A 16,928-nucleotide genomic window follows, 5' to 3' on the forward strand; every position below is an offset into this window, starting at 1 on the left:
TGATACCATGTCAAACTAGGATGAGTAACTCCAATGTTGGATTATCATTTCACTCTTGTGAAGCTATTTTATTACATTTGATGACTCTTGGTTTCATCTTCCAAGAGATTTGTTGGCCTTTCATATTTAAGTAATTGTTCACATCCCTACTCTTTGATTTACAATGACACAAAAATCTTGTAGTATTATGTGTCTAACACATAAAGATGCTTGATCTTGGCTAGACCATTGAGGGATAAAGGAAGAGATCATTTTGTAGAATAAGCATAATATTAAAAATATTATTAATTCAAATTTTAAGGAGAAATTGTGGTGTGATAAGGAGTTAGAAGGAAAAAGAAAATTAAGATATTATAAGGAGGGGAATAACCTAAGTTTTGAAAATAAATAATATCTCCCTGTCTTGACTAGTGTAAAGAAGAGAATAAACATTGTTAAATAAGAGCAAATTCTCATGAGCTTCATAGTGAAACTGGACATTGGTCAATTCCCAAAACCCATTGGGATGAAAGAGATTGTGACCTTTGTGACACTAAGTAAGTTGAAAATGAAAAACAATTTCTCTTAGATTGTCCATCGTATACTCAAATTAGATATAAATTTCAAACTATTTGTCACACTGTCAATCTACTTACCTTTTAACTCAACAATACTATGGAATCTTAGACTACTTCTCTTAATGCTTTTTGCCCATAGAAATTAACTTCAAAAAATTCCAAATAGGATAGGCCATTTTTAGTTTTATTGGATGTTAATCATTATCATCATATTAATGAAATCAAATTAATAAAATATTAACATCAAAACTTTTTCTCAATTTATTGCACTGTATGGAAGAGATGTAAAGTGTAAACATTTTGACTCAGTCAAATTACATAAAAATAAGGCATAGTCTAATTTATAAAGGAAATGGGTTATTTCATGGCATTTTTTTTTTGTTAATTTTAACCAAAATCCAACAGATATTTTTTAAAACTTGAGTTTAAGTTGTTTAATCCATAGAATTCAAGTGCCCTAGCGTTTCTCAAGGTGCTTAATCTATTTATGCATTCAAAAATGTATTTTAAACAAAACAAAAAACTATTTTATCTATAAGTTAGATTAATCCTAAATATAAAAAAAAAGAAAAATTAAATTAAATTAAAAAATAATAATAATTAAAATAAAATTAAAGTAAAATAATCAATTTATAGTTGGCAATTTTTTGACTTTAAATTTTGATTATATATATAAAGAGAAAGATACACTTTCACTTTTAAAATTTACTAAAAACTGAGAGAAATCAAATATTTTAAGTGCAAATTTATTTTAAAAGACAGAGAAATCAAATATATCAAATATTTTAAGTACACATTTATTTTAAAGTGAATTTTTTTTTTATCCCTCACACAATATACAATATACATTGTTTTTTTTTTTTTTTTTTTTTTTCAAAAGGTGGAAAAACCTATCAAACTCAGTACATTGATTTAAAAACATAAATATAATTCCCTATTAAAAAATATACATAAATTCACTCATTCAAATAATTATTGAAGTCGACTCATCCCATGTATATCATGGCAACGCCTCTTGACAAAACTTCATAGATGTAATACCAATTACGTGTTCTATCAACTGACCACTTCAAACAACAATTCCACCCTTATTATGAAACCGTGGACTTTAATTATATATTATAGGCTGGACTCGGTACATACATTACCCTTGAGGGGACATCTCACATAATGCAAATTCTGACGTTTTTCATGAAACTTATATATTATAGGGTGGACTTGGTACATACATTACTCTTGAGGGGGACATCTCACATAATACAAATTCTACCGTGTTTCATTAACCTTTTATATTATAGGGTGGACTCGGTACATACATTACTCTTGAGGGGGGACATCTCGCATAATACAAATTCTGCGGTGTCCATGAAACCATGGGCTCAGAATAAACACTATCACTTTGAAGGGGAACACGGCTTCCCTCTGAGTAACAGATTCATCCGATCAATACGTTTCCTGCTATGCACACGGCTTTGAGTCACTGGCGAGCGATAAAACAGGTTGTCGCCTGGACAGTCAAAAGTGGTTCGAATCTGATAAAAAAAATTCAAAAGATCTTGTAGAGTAGTGTTTGAATCTTGTTTTTTATGGTGAAAATGGATTCAGCACCATCAAAAACTTCTAGGACACCAAAATTTTTGAAGTTTAACAACTCTAACTTGAATTTACAAAAATCCACTTTACTATTAATATATACTAAACAGTTTATCCTAATTTGTTTTTAAGCAACAGAAAAACTTATCATAGACAACTATTATTGATTGTTACTTCTAAATATAGGTTAATTTATTATTGTTATCTAATTAAAACCATTTACTTGATATTTCTATGTTTGCAGAGTTATTTAAAAAGAAAAACTTTTGACTTAAAAAACTTAATATCTGTTTTTGACTGTAGTTTATAATTGTTGATTGTCCACTACCTCCACTAGAAATAATCTAGAAAAATCCATCCTAAAAAAATTTACGAGTAAAGCTAAATAAAAACCATTTTAAAACACACTTACAATAAAATATATATACACAGAGTTTACCACACAATAAACAAGTAAATAAAAACGGGAGAATACCTGGAAAAAAGGGACGATATGAGTCACCCTTGTCCCACAAGAATTATGAGTGCGGAGCAATTTGTAGAGATCTGTTCAGCTAGTCAATACTTTCGATTTACCGGAAATTGACCTAAATTCAGGGTAAACTAGCATTTGTCCAAATTCGTTGACGTTTTGGTTTTCGAGATACTGCAATAATCCGTCTGATAAATTTAGGGTAAACTAGCATTTCTCCAACTTTTTTGAATTCGTTGACGTTTTGGTTTTCGATATACTGCAATAATCCGTCTGATAAATTTAGGTTTATTTCTACAGTCAAGTATTATCCGTTTGAATGGATGCCTCTTTGGACCAGTTCACTTCATTGTGCGTGGATTATATCAAATTCTTATCTGTTCGATTGTGTCTTTGTCTACGTGATCAATTCAACGTGTGTGGGAGGACAATATAATTGACTGCGCTACACACGCGTTTCAGATCGTATGTGCTATTAGCAGTTCGTAATAATATTTTTGACATCTGATCAGACCTGTGCATCATTCTCCACACCATCTCATCTCGACATCTCGACAGCTTTGTTAAGCTTCAGGTATGAGTTTCTATCTTTCCTGGAAGTAAATTTTATTGGCTTTAACATTAGCAGAGATAGATTCAATTTCTTCACTCGCAAAACTTGTTATGGATAGATATTATTTAGATGTTTTGTATCGTTAAAGAAAAAATTTAGATTTTTAAACCTTTTTATTTCGCTGGATATAGCAAAAGTTCAACTTTAATAACGACTGAGAAAATTACACAACATGCTAAACTACATATTGAAATGTAAAATAAAGCTCTCCTCAATTAAAATGTTATGATGCCTTAAAGTTAATATTGACCTCAAGGAGGGTTATGGTATTGTGAAAGCTCACCCTACGGTCCTTGCGAGCAACCGAATTTTACACTAAGAATCTGTATCTATTCAGCTTAGCATATATATGAGGATCTCGGTGAGGATGATAAGAAACTGCCTTTCACAGACACAATCCCCTCCCCTTCCTTCCAAGGGGAAACCCTTTGAGCACTGAATGAGTTGCAATCCCGTTAATTATGAATTGTAGATTATTGACGTATATGCTGTATTGGTGGGATCATTCTCTGAGACTGCTGTTTACTTAGTATTTATATTCATTCTCTGAATAGAAATGGCGCTTTTTTCTTTAGGAAAGGGAATTTCTCCTGCATGTGATGAATAGACAGATTGGTTCTAGATTCTCTATGGTTAAAGATTGAGTTCTTTGAATTTAGAACATGCAAACCTCCCAAACTGCAATGGCTTATTTTGATACTCAGATCCTAATTCAATATTTGAATACATCTTAATTACAATAAATATGTTTTGAAATTTGTTTACTGCAATACTTCTGATAATGGTTTTAGAAATTTGTTTACAGCAATTCTATTTTTTATAAACAATTTGCAAGATAGAGATCTTTCGTGTTTGGTAAACCATTGAGTGAAACCATTGAGTGAAATGAGGACTAGAAGTTTCAAGTTTTAAGATATCAGTAGTTAATATGGTTCATTCCATTTTTGATAAACAATTTGCAAGATATAGATATTTCGTGTTTGGTAAACCACTGAGTGAAGTGAAGTGAGGACTAAGGTTTTAGGTTTCAAAATATCAATAATAAATATGGTTGTCGGGATGGGCCTTTTTGAAAATTGCATTTTTTTTTATTGAAAGTTAGAACTTAGGTGTACAACGTACACTGTTGGTTTGTAAATAAGTTGTAGTGGTAGAGATTTCTTGCCCGAGAAGTAATGTATTCTTCTATGATAAAATTATGTGTTGAAGAAATACCCATGTTGTGGGCATCTGCTAATCCAATATCATATTATATGGGTTGAAGATTTAAGAATAATTATTTCACGCAGTCGCCGTCACCCTCACAGCCTTGCACTTTAGCTTCCGGAGGTCACCACGGTCTTACTTCATCAAAGATTTAACGGGAGGTCACTACGGTCTTACCCCATCAAAGATTTAACAGTCTTCACCGCCTCACCGTATGCAGAAATGAAAGGGTAGCACCTGTTTTTAAACTAATATTTTAATTGTTGTAACTGAGATGGATTTGTTACAATAGGATAATTATTTTTGTACGAGGAGTCGGCTAAACTTAGAGATTAAGTTAAGTGACTGATTGAGTATTGCAGTGTTGATTCAAGTAGAGTTAAGTGATAGACTATTTTTAATGTATGGTTACATGTGAAGAGATTTTAGGCAAGTGGCTAGTTGGAAAAGGTTTAATACCCTTCACCAAATTCATTGTAAGTATCAAATTTTGTATGATCAATAGAAGAGCAGCAGCAGCTGTTGTTTTAGTTGTGAATTTGTATTTTGTCGCCCTAATCTTTCCAACAAATTGGTATTAGATCAATGTTACAAAGAACGAGAGCAAAAAAATTAACAACAATCCATGTGAAAAGAAAAACATATTTTTTCTCAAAGTCTTTAAACATCAACCCATATTACACTGGTCTACAAGGTTTTTGAAATATTAATTTCAACTTGCAGTGCTGCATTTAATGCATGCCAAAACCGCTGTGAGCTTATCAGACCGCTTTTGCTCTGCAAGCAGTATTCGTACAAACTCATCCGATGCAAGCAGTATTCGTACAAACTCATCCGATGCAATCAATTTTGGATGCGTGTCAACTGTACGTTTTCAAAACCACCCTTCCATCGGGACATAACGTTCAGCAAGTAAGGGGCATCCGATATTGCTCCGAACCGTTTGATTTAAAGGAAAATTGTCCACCCTCCGATTAACCGCTTTTGCTCTGCAAGCAGTATTCGTACAAACTCATCCGATGCAATCAATTTTGGACACGTGTCAACTGTACGTTTTCAAAACCACCCTTCCATCGGGACATAATGTTCAGCAAGTAAGGGGCATCCGATATTGCTCCGAACCGTTTGATTTAAAGGAAAATTGTCCACCCTCCGATTAATCCAAAGATGCATTCAGCCTGGAGGGAATGACATTGCATAAATTTTTGGGTTGACCGCCGTTTATTTCAGTCAAGTAATTAATGTTAAAACTTCTAATTTTAATTTTTTTTTATATACGGAAGTATGGGCATAAAAAAAAAGTATGTAAATTTTTCTCGCATATGCATCATATGATATATATGTTTTTTTTTTATGCATTGACTGTAATGTAAGGAAACTGAAGTTTGCATAGCACAGCAGTGCGAGGGTGAAGGCAAAGAAAAACGAAGACGGAGACTTGAAAAACGAAGACGGAGACTTATTGTATTAAAAAAAAAATAAAAAAATTGTGATGCCATAAGAAAATGAGTTGTTGATTGTAATCAGGTTGCGCAGCGAGTGAGAGGAGACACGCACAGCACTGCGAAGCAAACAAAATCATAGCAGAAGTTTTGTAATATGCAAAGTGCATAATGTGATCTTTATTTTACAGCAGTAAATGTAAACAAAATTTACACACAGCTGTGTAAATTTTTTTAAGGAGACAGAGTAACTTTTGTTGTTGAAATGTATTTTTGGTGAATCCCTCTGAGAGAAAGAGGATGAATCTTGTATCAGTAATTTAGTTTTAATGAATACAAAGATTTTGTGGGTGTATGTAATGCTCTGCTTAGAAATGTTTTAAGCTTCCTGTGTTAAAGATCCTGGAGAAAAACAGAGCATTGTCTCTATGTTCAGTTTATTTTGTTTTTTGGATTTTACCAGAAAAATCCCTAACAGTGGTATCAGAGCCAGGCTCTTTGAAGGTGTCAAAGAAGCTGAAGGAAGGAGTTTTTTTTTGCTGCAACAACTTCTCCAGCAGAGTGAAGTCCCAGGCAAAAGAATCCAGGTATTCCTCAAAGTTTTCTTTGTGTTACTGTTGAAGAAACAATCAGTGTTTTAAATACACAGTCAAGGATTTAGAAGCATAGCTTAGAATGCAAGGAATGGCCAGCACAAGCACTAGTATGGGTATGTTTAATACCCAGCTCCCACAGTTTAATGGGAAAAACTATGACTATTGGGCAATAACCATGAGAGCCCTGTTTGCCTCACAAGATTTATGGGAACTTGTTGAAGATGGATTTGAAGAACCAATAGATGAAAATGAATTTAATAGATTAACTCAGGTAGAGAAAGACCTATTGAAGAGCAATAGGAAGAAGGATTCAAAAGCCCTTGTATTTTTGTATCAAGCAGTGGACCAGAGTGTGTTTCCAAGGATAGCAGCAGCTAAGACATCCAAAGAAGCATGGCAAACCCTCAAGACAGCTTATCAAGGCATGGAGAAAGTGAAGACAGCAAAACTACAATTGCTGAGGAGAGATTTTGAGAATCTGAGCATGAAGGAGTCAGACAATATTGACTCATTCTTCACACATGTAATTGGTCTGGTCACACAGATAAGGACTCATGGAGAGACTCTTGAAGAAAGGAGGATTGTGGAGAAAATATTGAGAGTCCTACCCTCAAGGTTCCATGTGATTGTCACCACCATAGAAGAGACAAAGGATCTCTCAAACTTTTCAATTGATGAACTACATGCATCACTGATAACACATGAGCAGAGGTTGAGTAGAAATGAAAACTCATCTCTAGAGCAAGCTTTCAAGACCCAGATGTTCTTTGGAAGAGGAAGAGGTCAAGGCAGAAGAAGCAAGAGAGGAAGAGGCAGAAGCCAAAACAGAGGTGGAAGGAACAATCCAGCAAATGCTCAAGGAAGAGGCAGCAATCCACATCAGAACCAAGGCCAAGGCAGCAACCAACAAAGTGGACAACATCATGCTCAAGGACAAAGGTATGAAAAATCCAATGTCCAATATTATTACTGTAAAAAAATATAGGCATTATGCCAATGAATGTAGGAAGAAGCAGCATGAGATGACTAATAGATCTAGTGCAAATATTACTAGAGAAAATATCAGCCAAGATAATGTGCTTTTAGCTTGTAACATGGCTGAAACAAACAGTGAAGATATATAGTTTCTAGATTCCGGTTGTAGTAACCATATGACAGGAAACATAGCCTTGTTTTCTGTTTTAGATCAAAATGTGAAATCACAAGTCACACTTGGCACTGATAGTAAAATTTCTGTTATGGGAAAAGGAGAAGTAAAAATATTTACAAAGAAATGTGAAAAGAAAACCATAGCAGATGTCTATTATGTTCCTGGAATGGGATGTAACCTCTTAAGTATTGGACAACTTGTTCAAAAGGGTTACAATGTTTTCTTTGAGAATGATGTATGCACCATCATGGATAGAGCACCCGGCAAAAGATGTATTGTTGAAGTGAAGATGACAAGGAACAGGATGTTCCCTCTTAGAATAAGGGCAGAATTGAGAAACAAAGAAGTAATTGCAGCAGTTACCCAAGAGGCTTTCCAAATCGTACCAAAGGATGAAAATTGGTTGTGGCACTTGAGATTTGGACATCTCAACTTTGGAGGTCTTAATTTGTTGAGTAGATAAGGAATGGTAAGAGGATTATCATTTATAGAGAAACCGGACAGCCTTTGTGAAGGTTGTATATTGGGGAAACAACATAGAGAAAGTTTTCCATCAGCGAAAAGCATAAGGGCAAAGGCACCCTTAGAGATTGTCCACTCAGACTTATGTGGATCGATGCAAACTCCATCACTAGCAAGCAGCCAATATTTTCTAACATTCATTGATGATTTCACCAGAAAGACTTGGATTTATTTCCTTAAGAACAAAAGTGAAGTGTTTGAAAAATTTCGAAATTTCAAAGCACTTGTAGAAAACCAAAGCGGGCTGCATATCAAAGTTCTGAGAACTGATAGAGGAGGTGAGTATATCTCCAAAGACTTTCTATGGTTTTGTAGAGAAAATGGAATACACAAGCAATTTACAGCAAGGTACACTCCGCAGCAAAATGGAGTTGTTGAAAGGAAGAACAGGACCATCATGGATATGGCGAGGAGCATGTTGAAGGCAAAGCATTTGCCAAATGGTTATTGGGCTAAAGTTGTACATTGTGCAGTATACATTTTGAATAGGTGTCCAACAAAAGAAGTGATGAACAAAGTGCCGGAAGGAGCATGGAGTGGGAGAAAGCAAGGATTCACCCACATGAAGGTTTTTGGATGTGTGGCTTATGCACACATTCCAGATCAGCTAAGGAAGAAGTTGGACAGAAAAGGGGAGAAATGTATTTTCATTGGATACAGTGAGGAATCCAAGGCATACAGGTTGTATATCCCATCCACCAAGAAGCTTTTTGGGAGCAGAGATGTTCAGTTCATTGAGGAGGAAGCTTGGGATGGAAGCATAGAGAAAAAAATGAATGTTAAAAACTGTTTGTCTCATGATGATGATGAGGAGGAGATGGCTGAAATACATCCCCAAACAGTAGCACCAACACAAGGACAACAAGAGACACCCTTCAGGAGAAATGAGAGTGCTTCTCCAAGCACACCACAAGGAGGAAATTCAAGTGCATTTTCGAGCACTTGCACACCAAATGAAAGAGGTAAGAAATTCAGAAATTTAAGTGATATTTATGATGAAGGAATGAATTCCTTGTTTGCTTTGTATTGTCATGTTGATGATCCTATTAATTTCGAAGATGCAATTAAAGATAGGAAATGGATAGAAGCTATGGATGAGGAGATGAATGCCATAGAAAGAAACAAGACATGGGATTTGGTTGAGTTACCAAAAGGTAAAGAAGTCATTGGAGTCAAATGGGTCTACAAGACCAAGAGTAATGCTGAAGGCAAAATAGAAAGACATAAAGCAAGGCTGGTTGTCAAAGGATACAAGCAGCAGTATGGGAGAGATTATGAGGAGACTTTCGCACCGGTTGCAGGAATGGAAACCATGAGAACAGTGCTATCCATAGCAGCAAAAAATAAGTGGAAAGTTTACCAAATGGACGTGAAGTCAGCATTCCTAAGTGGAGTGTTAATGGAAGAGGTTTACATTGAACAACCTCTAGGCTATGAAAAGAAAGGCCAAGAGCACAAGGTGTGCAGATTGAAGAAAGCTCGTTATGGGCTGAAGCAAGCACCAAGAGCATCGTACAGTAAGATAGATTCCTATCTACTGGAGAATGGATTTGACAAATGTGAGGGAGAACCCACTGTCTACATCAAAGAAAATGATGGTAAATTGCTAATTGTTGTGTTGTATGTTGATGATGTTATTTTCACAGGCAATGATGTTTATCTCATTGAAAATTTCAAATCAGTCATGAAAGAGGAATTTGAAATGACTGACATGGGTTTGCTGAGATACTTCTTAGGAATAGAAGTAGATCAAAATGAAAATGGAATTTTTATCTCACAGGAAAAATATGTAAATGAAGTGTTGGACAGATTTAATATGCAAGAGTGCAAGGCAGCAATCACTCCCACAATAATGGGATTAAAACTCAGCAAAGAGGACAACAGCAAGGATTTTGATCCTAGCTTGTACAAGAGCATAGTTGGCAGCCTCATGTATTTAACTGCAACTAGACCTGACATAATGTTTGCTGTTAGTTTAATTTCTAGATTCATGGAGAGGCCAAGAGAAGCACATTGGCAGGCAGCAAAAAGAATTCTGAGGTATGTTAAAGGTACTAAAAGGTTTGACATTTTATATATTGTCTCAGAACATTCAGATTTAGTTGGATACACTGATAGTGATTGGGCTGGAAGTGTAGATGATCGGAAAAGCACTTCCGGTTATGTTTTTCACATGGGTTCAGGAGCCATTTCATGGGCTTCTAAGAAGCAGCCTATTGTAGCGCTGTCTACAGCAGAGGCAGAGAATGTGGCAGCTACAACAACAGCATGTCAAGCAGTATGGATGAGAAGGATGTTAAGGAGCTTAGGCCAAGAGCAGGCAAAAGCAACGGTGATTTTTTGTGACAATAGCTCAGCTATTGCATTATCAAAGAATTATGTGTTTCATAAGAGAACGGAACACATTGACACAAGGTTTCACTACATCAGAGAATTGGTGAACAATGGAAAAATTGTCTTAGAACATTGCAGGACTCAGGAACATGTTGCAGATATTTTGACAAAGCCATTGGACCAGAAAAGTTTCGAATTTCTGAGGAAATGTTTGGGTATGACTGAATGCCCAACAATTGAAATTAAAGGGGAGTGTTGAAATATTAATTTCAACTTGCCGTGCTGCATTTAATGCATGCCAAAACCGCCGTGAGCTTATCGGACCACTTTTGCTCTGCAAGCGGTATTCGTACAAACTCATCCGATGCAATCAATTTTGGACGCGTGTCAACTGTACGTTTTCAAAACCACCCTTCCATCGGGACATAATGTTCAGCAAGTAAGGGGCATCCGATATTGTTCCGAACCGTTTGATTTGAAGGAAAATTGTCCACCGATTAATCCAAAGCTGCATTCAGGCCTGGAGGGAATGACATTGCGTAAATTTTTGGGTTGACCGCTCTTTATTTCAGTCAAGTAATTAATGTTATTTACTCCGGTTCGTAGGATATTGGTAAAAATTTTAATTTTAATGTTTTTTTTATAAACGGAAGTATGGGCGTAAAAAAAAAGTATGTAATTTTTTCTTGCATATGCATCATATGATATATATGTTTTCTTTGATGCGTTGACTGTATTGTAAGGAAACTGAAGTTTGCACAGCAGTGCGAGGGTGAAGGCAAAGAAAAACGAAGACGAAGACTTATTGTATTAAAAAATAAATAAAAAAATTGTGATGCACAACAGTGCATAAGAAAATGAGTTGTTGATTGTAATTAGGTTGTGCAGCGAGTGAGAGGAGACACGCACAACAGTGCGAAGCAAACAAAATCATAGCAGAAGTTTTGTAATATGCGAAGTGCATAATGTGATCTTTATTTTACAGCAGTAAATGTAAACAAAATTTACACACAGCTGTGTAAATTTTTTTAAGGAGACAGAGTAACTTTTGTTGTTGAAACGTATTTTTGGTGAATTCCTCTGAGAGAAAGAGGATGAATCTTGTATCAAGAATTTAGTTTTAATGAATACAAAGATTTTGTGGGTGTATGTAATTCTCTGCTCAGAAATGTTTTAAGATTCCCTCTGTTAAAGATCCGGGAGAAAAACAGAGCATTGTCTCTATGTCCAGTTTATTTTGTTTTTGGGATTTTACCAGAAAAATCCCCAACAAATGCGTTAAAGCTCAACAGAGAACCACTATAATTCTCGTTGCATGCACATGGATCCCCTGGGTTTATGTCGTGTTAGTGGACGAACGCAGAGGATAGTCCTCATGAAAGGCGTTAACATGCAACCGGTGATTAACTCCAACGCTTTAGCGTGTTAGCGTGTTTAAAGTCAACGATAATCTTGAAAAACAATTGTTTTTCGAAAGAGTCACGTAGCATTATTTAAATCATATGAAAGTGGCTTGTTTGAACATGAATACGTGAACATTTTTCTAAAAGAGGATTTATTTTATAAAAAAAAATATTTTTTATATATTAAAGGTTTTTTTTTAGTTTTTTAAAAGGGGAATTTTGAGAAGGAATTTTTTTAAAGGTTTTTTTTATAAAATAAAGATTTAGGGTTTTATTGAAAGTGGTATTTTTGAAAAAAATTATTAAAAGAGAAATTTTTAGAGAAAGATAGTTTTCACGAATTTCCAGTCCTAGTTTCTAATGTTTACAAGGAAATATTATGATGTGTGGGACATTAAGATGGTGACCACGTTGCAGAGATATGATGTTTGGGATTATGTCCAGTTTGGATTTTCAAAACCTAAGAATGAAGTAAAAGAATAATCTCTCAGTAATACAGAGAAGGAACAATGTAAGAAAGACAAGAAGAAGAATGCACAAGCGTTGCAGCGTATCCAGAGAGTGTATCGAGCAGTGTTCCACAAGATTATGATCAGTCTTCAGCAAGAGTAGCATGGGATACTTTGACGACAAACTATACAGGTATGGCCAAATTCAATATTGTTAAGTTGCAAAATACTAGGAGAGATTTTGAAAATCTGCAGCTGACGGAGACAGAGGACATTGATTCTTTCATGAATCAGGTCATAACTGTCGTAAATCAGTTAAAGATTTATGGTGAAGAAATTAAAGATCAAACAGTGGTTGAGAAGGTCCTCAGATCTTTGTCTACCAAATTTGATGTTGTGGTAGCAACTATAGAAAAAGCCAAGGATATGATAGCTAATAGTTGATGAGTTGATGGGATCACTTCTATCACATGAGGCAAGGATAGACAAAAATAAGGATTCCACTTTAGAGACTACTTTCGAAAGTTAGGCTTCTATTTCAAGAGACAGAGGTTAAGATAGAAGTAGAACAAGAGGTAGAGGATGAAGCGGAAGATATGGTGGTTAGAGAGATGGCCGAGAAGAGCATGAACATGAAAGTGGATGCAACTACATAAGCTTCAACAATAATCAAAGAGTTGACAAATAAAAAGTGAGATGTTATTAATGCAATAAATTTGGTTACTATGCTCGTGATTGTAGGAAGAAAATAACTTATCAAGGGAACCAAACAGCTAATGTCACTACATAGAGTACTAACTCCATGTTCCTAGCTTGCCATACTATGCATGAATCTTCTGCTAGTGTGTGGCTATTAGACAGTGGTTGCAGTAACCACATGACAAACAACAAGAATTTGTTTGCAAATTTCGATCAATCTGTGAAAACAGAGGTAAATTTGGGGACTCACAAGACTGTGGAAGTAGATGGCAAAGGATTGGTCAACATTCTGACCAAACAGGGGGAGTTGAAGACAATCTCAGAGGTATATTATGTTCCTATTCTCAAACATAGTTTGATAATTGTTGGTCAATCGACACATAAAGGATACATATTTATCTTTCAAGGTCAAGAATGTGTTATATATGACAAGCCTCCAACCAAGCAACTGATAGCAAAGGTGCAGATGACGAGGAACAAGCTCTTTCCTCTAATTATGAATTACAATGATCAAGACAGTTCTCTTACAGTTTAATGTTCTAATGATTATTGGTTATGGAACTTTCAATTTGGACATTTACACTTTTATGGTTTAATATTGTTGTAGCAGAAATAGATGGTCATAGGATTACCTCACATCAAAGAACCTGCTAGTACTTGTGATTGTTGCATCTTGGGAAAGCAACACCATGAAATTTTTCAAAGGGAATTGCATATAGAGAAAACCAACCTCTTGAGCTAGTGCATACAGACTTGTGTGGACCTATGAGGACACAGTCGATTGGTGGAAGTTGTTACTTCCTCGAATTCATTGATGATTATAGTAGAAATACTTGGGTTTACTTCTTGAAGTAGAAGTCTAAAGCTTTTGGAAAGTTCAAAGAGTTCAAAGCCTTAGCAGAGAACCAAAGTGATTGATAGATCAATGTATTGAGGTCAGATCGTGGTGGAAAATATGACTCAAAGGCATTCCATGATTACTACAAACAACATGGAATTAGAAGACAATTTACAACCAGGTACACACCGCATCAGAATGGTGTAGGAGAGAGAAAGAACGGGACAACTATGAACATTGTAAGAAGCATGTTGAAAGGCAGAAACTTGTTTAATGAGGATTGGGCAGAAATAGTTTCATGTGCTATTTGTGTGATCAACAGATATCCTACAAAAAGTGTGGTGAACAGAGTACTAGAACATGCATGGTCAAGTAAGTATTGCAACATGTCTCTGTTAAGAAATTTACCCTAGAGAGATAAATTATTACTGAGATTTACTGAGATTTATAGAGAGGAATAATAAAATAACCAACAACAATACACATAATAATTATCCATGAAAACCCTGAATCCAAGGAAAGACCCAACCCAATGAGATCTCCTCAGCATTGGCCAAAACCCTGGCCAATCCAACCAAGTGAGTCTTCACCACTCACCTCCAGGCCCACATTACAATGAGGTATTCCCTACCTTTTATAGGTTCAATTACATGCAATACCATGACCATAATACCATGGGCACACTATACAATGTGGCCAAAACAACTACTATTTAACCAGGTCAACCTTGACTCAAACCCTGAGTCAATTTTACCTAACAATTCCCCTCCTTAAACTTTTCTTAGGGTTCCTTGGCTAAATCCAGCCAAAACCTGCTAAGTGAGACAATCTCGCTCACTCTAGCACTTACCCACTTCAAATTTTTTACCTGGGATTTTGTTAACCCGACATCCCCCTATTATCTAGGTCTAACCCAGAATTTACCGGTAATTACCCAGGGGTATGCATGCATTACCAGGTCTTACAGTAGTATGCCCATTTACATGCAAATTAAAAAATTTACTCCATTATAATATTTTTTTTTGTTTCCCGTTGTTGTTGTCTTTGTACATATGAAATCAATGTCCATATAAAAAGAACCCATCTATCGAATTACATGGGTCACCAGCCACTGTAACTGCTAGTTATCTAGGTGTTCTTTTCAAGTACATGGTTCATCAATTAATTAATCCACGTGCACATATTCTCCTCATCAAATGAATCTCTCATGACCCAATAGTGTGCAGCTTTGCTTCACAATCTATGGCTTTTGATCCAGATCTGCAAGGAAAACTCAATTATCTCTCTATCTACCAGGCTAATACAAACCCTTGGAAACAAAAAACATCCTTCTGAAGCCAACTTAGCTCTGATACCAGTTGTTAAGAAATTTACCACAGAGAGATAAATTATTACTGAGATTTACCAAGATTTAGAGAGAGGAATAATAAAATAACTAACAACAATACACATAAATATTATATACATAATATTTATCCAGGAAAACCCCAAATCCTGGGAAAAATCCAACCCAATGAGATCTCATTAGCATTGGCCAAAACCTTGTCCAATCTGACCAAGTGAGCCTTCACCACTCACCTCCAGGCCTACATTACAATGAAGTATTCCCTACTTTTTATAGGCTCAATTACATGCAATACCGCAGACCATAATGCCATGGGACACTATACCATGTTCCCAAAGCGACTATTATTTAACTAGTTAACCCTGACTCAACCCCGAGTCAACTTTACCTAAAAATATCATCTCAAAGTATTTTGATGTGTAGCTTATGCACATGTGCCTAAGGAGCGAAAAGGAAAATTGGATGATAAAAGTGAAAAATGCATATTTATTAGTTATAATGAGTAATCAAAAGCTTACAAATTATATAACCTTGTCACAAAGAAGACCATAATTAGCAGAGATATTGTGTTCAAATAACAAAAGTCATGGAATGGAACTGTAGACAAATCAGTTGATGCACAAGTGCCACTGATGGAAGAAGATGATGTAGCAGAAAAGGAGAAGCAAGAATCACAGGTGAAGATACTAAACAGAGACACACCAATAAGGACTCCAAGATTTTAAAAGAGGCATGGATCTTCAAACATATCAATAGATCGAGATTATCCCAGCAATCAATCAGGTGATGAATCAAGCAATGGTAAGAGAAAGATGAGAAGTCTTAAAAATATTTATGAGGATTTGGATGTTAGTTAAAATGCTTCATTGTTGTCATTCCAACCTTCTTTGTTTGAAGAAGCAATCAAAGATGAAAATTGGGTTCAAGCCATGGATGAAGAAATTGAAGCTATTGAAAAGAATGATACATGGGATTTGGTTGATTTACCGAACAACACAAATCTCATTGGTGTGAAGTGGGTGTACAAGACAAAGTTGAATGAGAAAGGTGAAATTGACAGATTTAAAGCATGACCTGTTGCAAAAGGATTCTCGCAACAACTAGGAACAGACTTTGGATAAACATTTTCTTGAGTAGATAGATTAGATACTGTAAGAGAAGTTCTAGCCACAACAACTCAAAACAAGTGGAAAGTATATCAGATGGATGCGAAATCAACCTTCTTGAATGGAATTCTAGAAGAAGAAATGTATGTGTAGCAGCCTTCGGGATATGAATTTGAGAGTAACAAAGATAAAGATTACCGGTTGAATAAAGCACTCTATGGACTAAAGAAAGTGCCTAGAACTTGGTATAGTAGAATTGATAGCTACATGATTAATAATGGATTTTGCAGAAGAAACATTGAACCTACCTTGTACACAAAGGTACATGAGGATGGACATGTTGATGACATGATTTTTACAGACGATTTTGAGAAAGATGAATTTAAAGCAGCCATGATGAAAGAATTTGAGATGACATATCTTGGTCTCATGAAATATTTTCTTGGCATAGAGTTGAACAATCTGAAAAGGGAATTTTTATTTGTCAAAATAAATATGCCAAATATTTCTTGAAATGATTCAGGATGGAAAATTACAAACATGTCCCTAGACCAGTTGCAATAGGTATAAAGTTAAGCAAGAATGATGAAGGATCAGATGTCA

At 35.4% G+C, this 16,928-nt stretch overlaps 1 protein-coding gene across 1 annotated transcript in view; it reads left to right on the forward strand.

The window, feature by feature from the left end:
• Positions 1-2,948: 2,948 nt before the first annotated feature.
• Positions 2,949-16,928, forward strand: part of LOC149229870 (hypersensitive-induced response protein-like protein 1) — a 71,393-nt gene continuing 57,413 nt past the window's right edge. The window contains exon 1 of the mRNA XM_089375930.1: positions 2,949-3,196. The gene's annotated coding sequence lies outside the window, so the exon portion shown is untranslated. The remainder of the gene's footprint in view (positions 3,197-16,928) is intronic.

This window comes from Pinus tabuliformis, chromosome J, assembly GCF_031772625.1.
Source record: "Pinus tabuliformis cultivar Carrire ecotype Pingquan chromosome J, CPIR1, whole genome shotgun sequence".
NCBI classification, from domain to species: Eukaryota; Viridiplantae; Streptophyta; class Pinopsida; order Pinales; family Pinaceae; genus Pinus; species Pinus tabuliformis.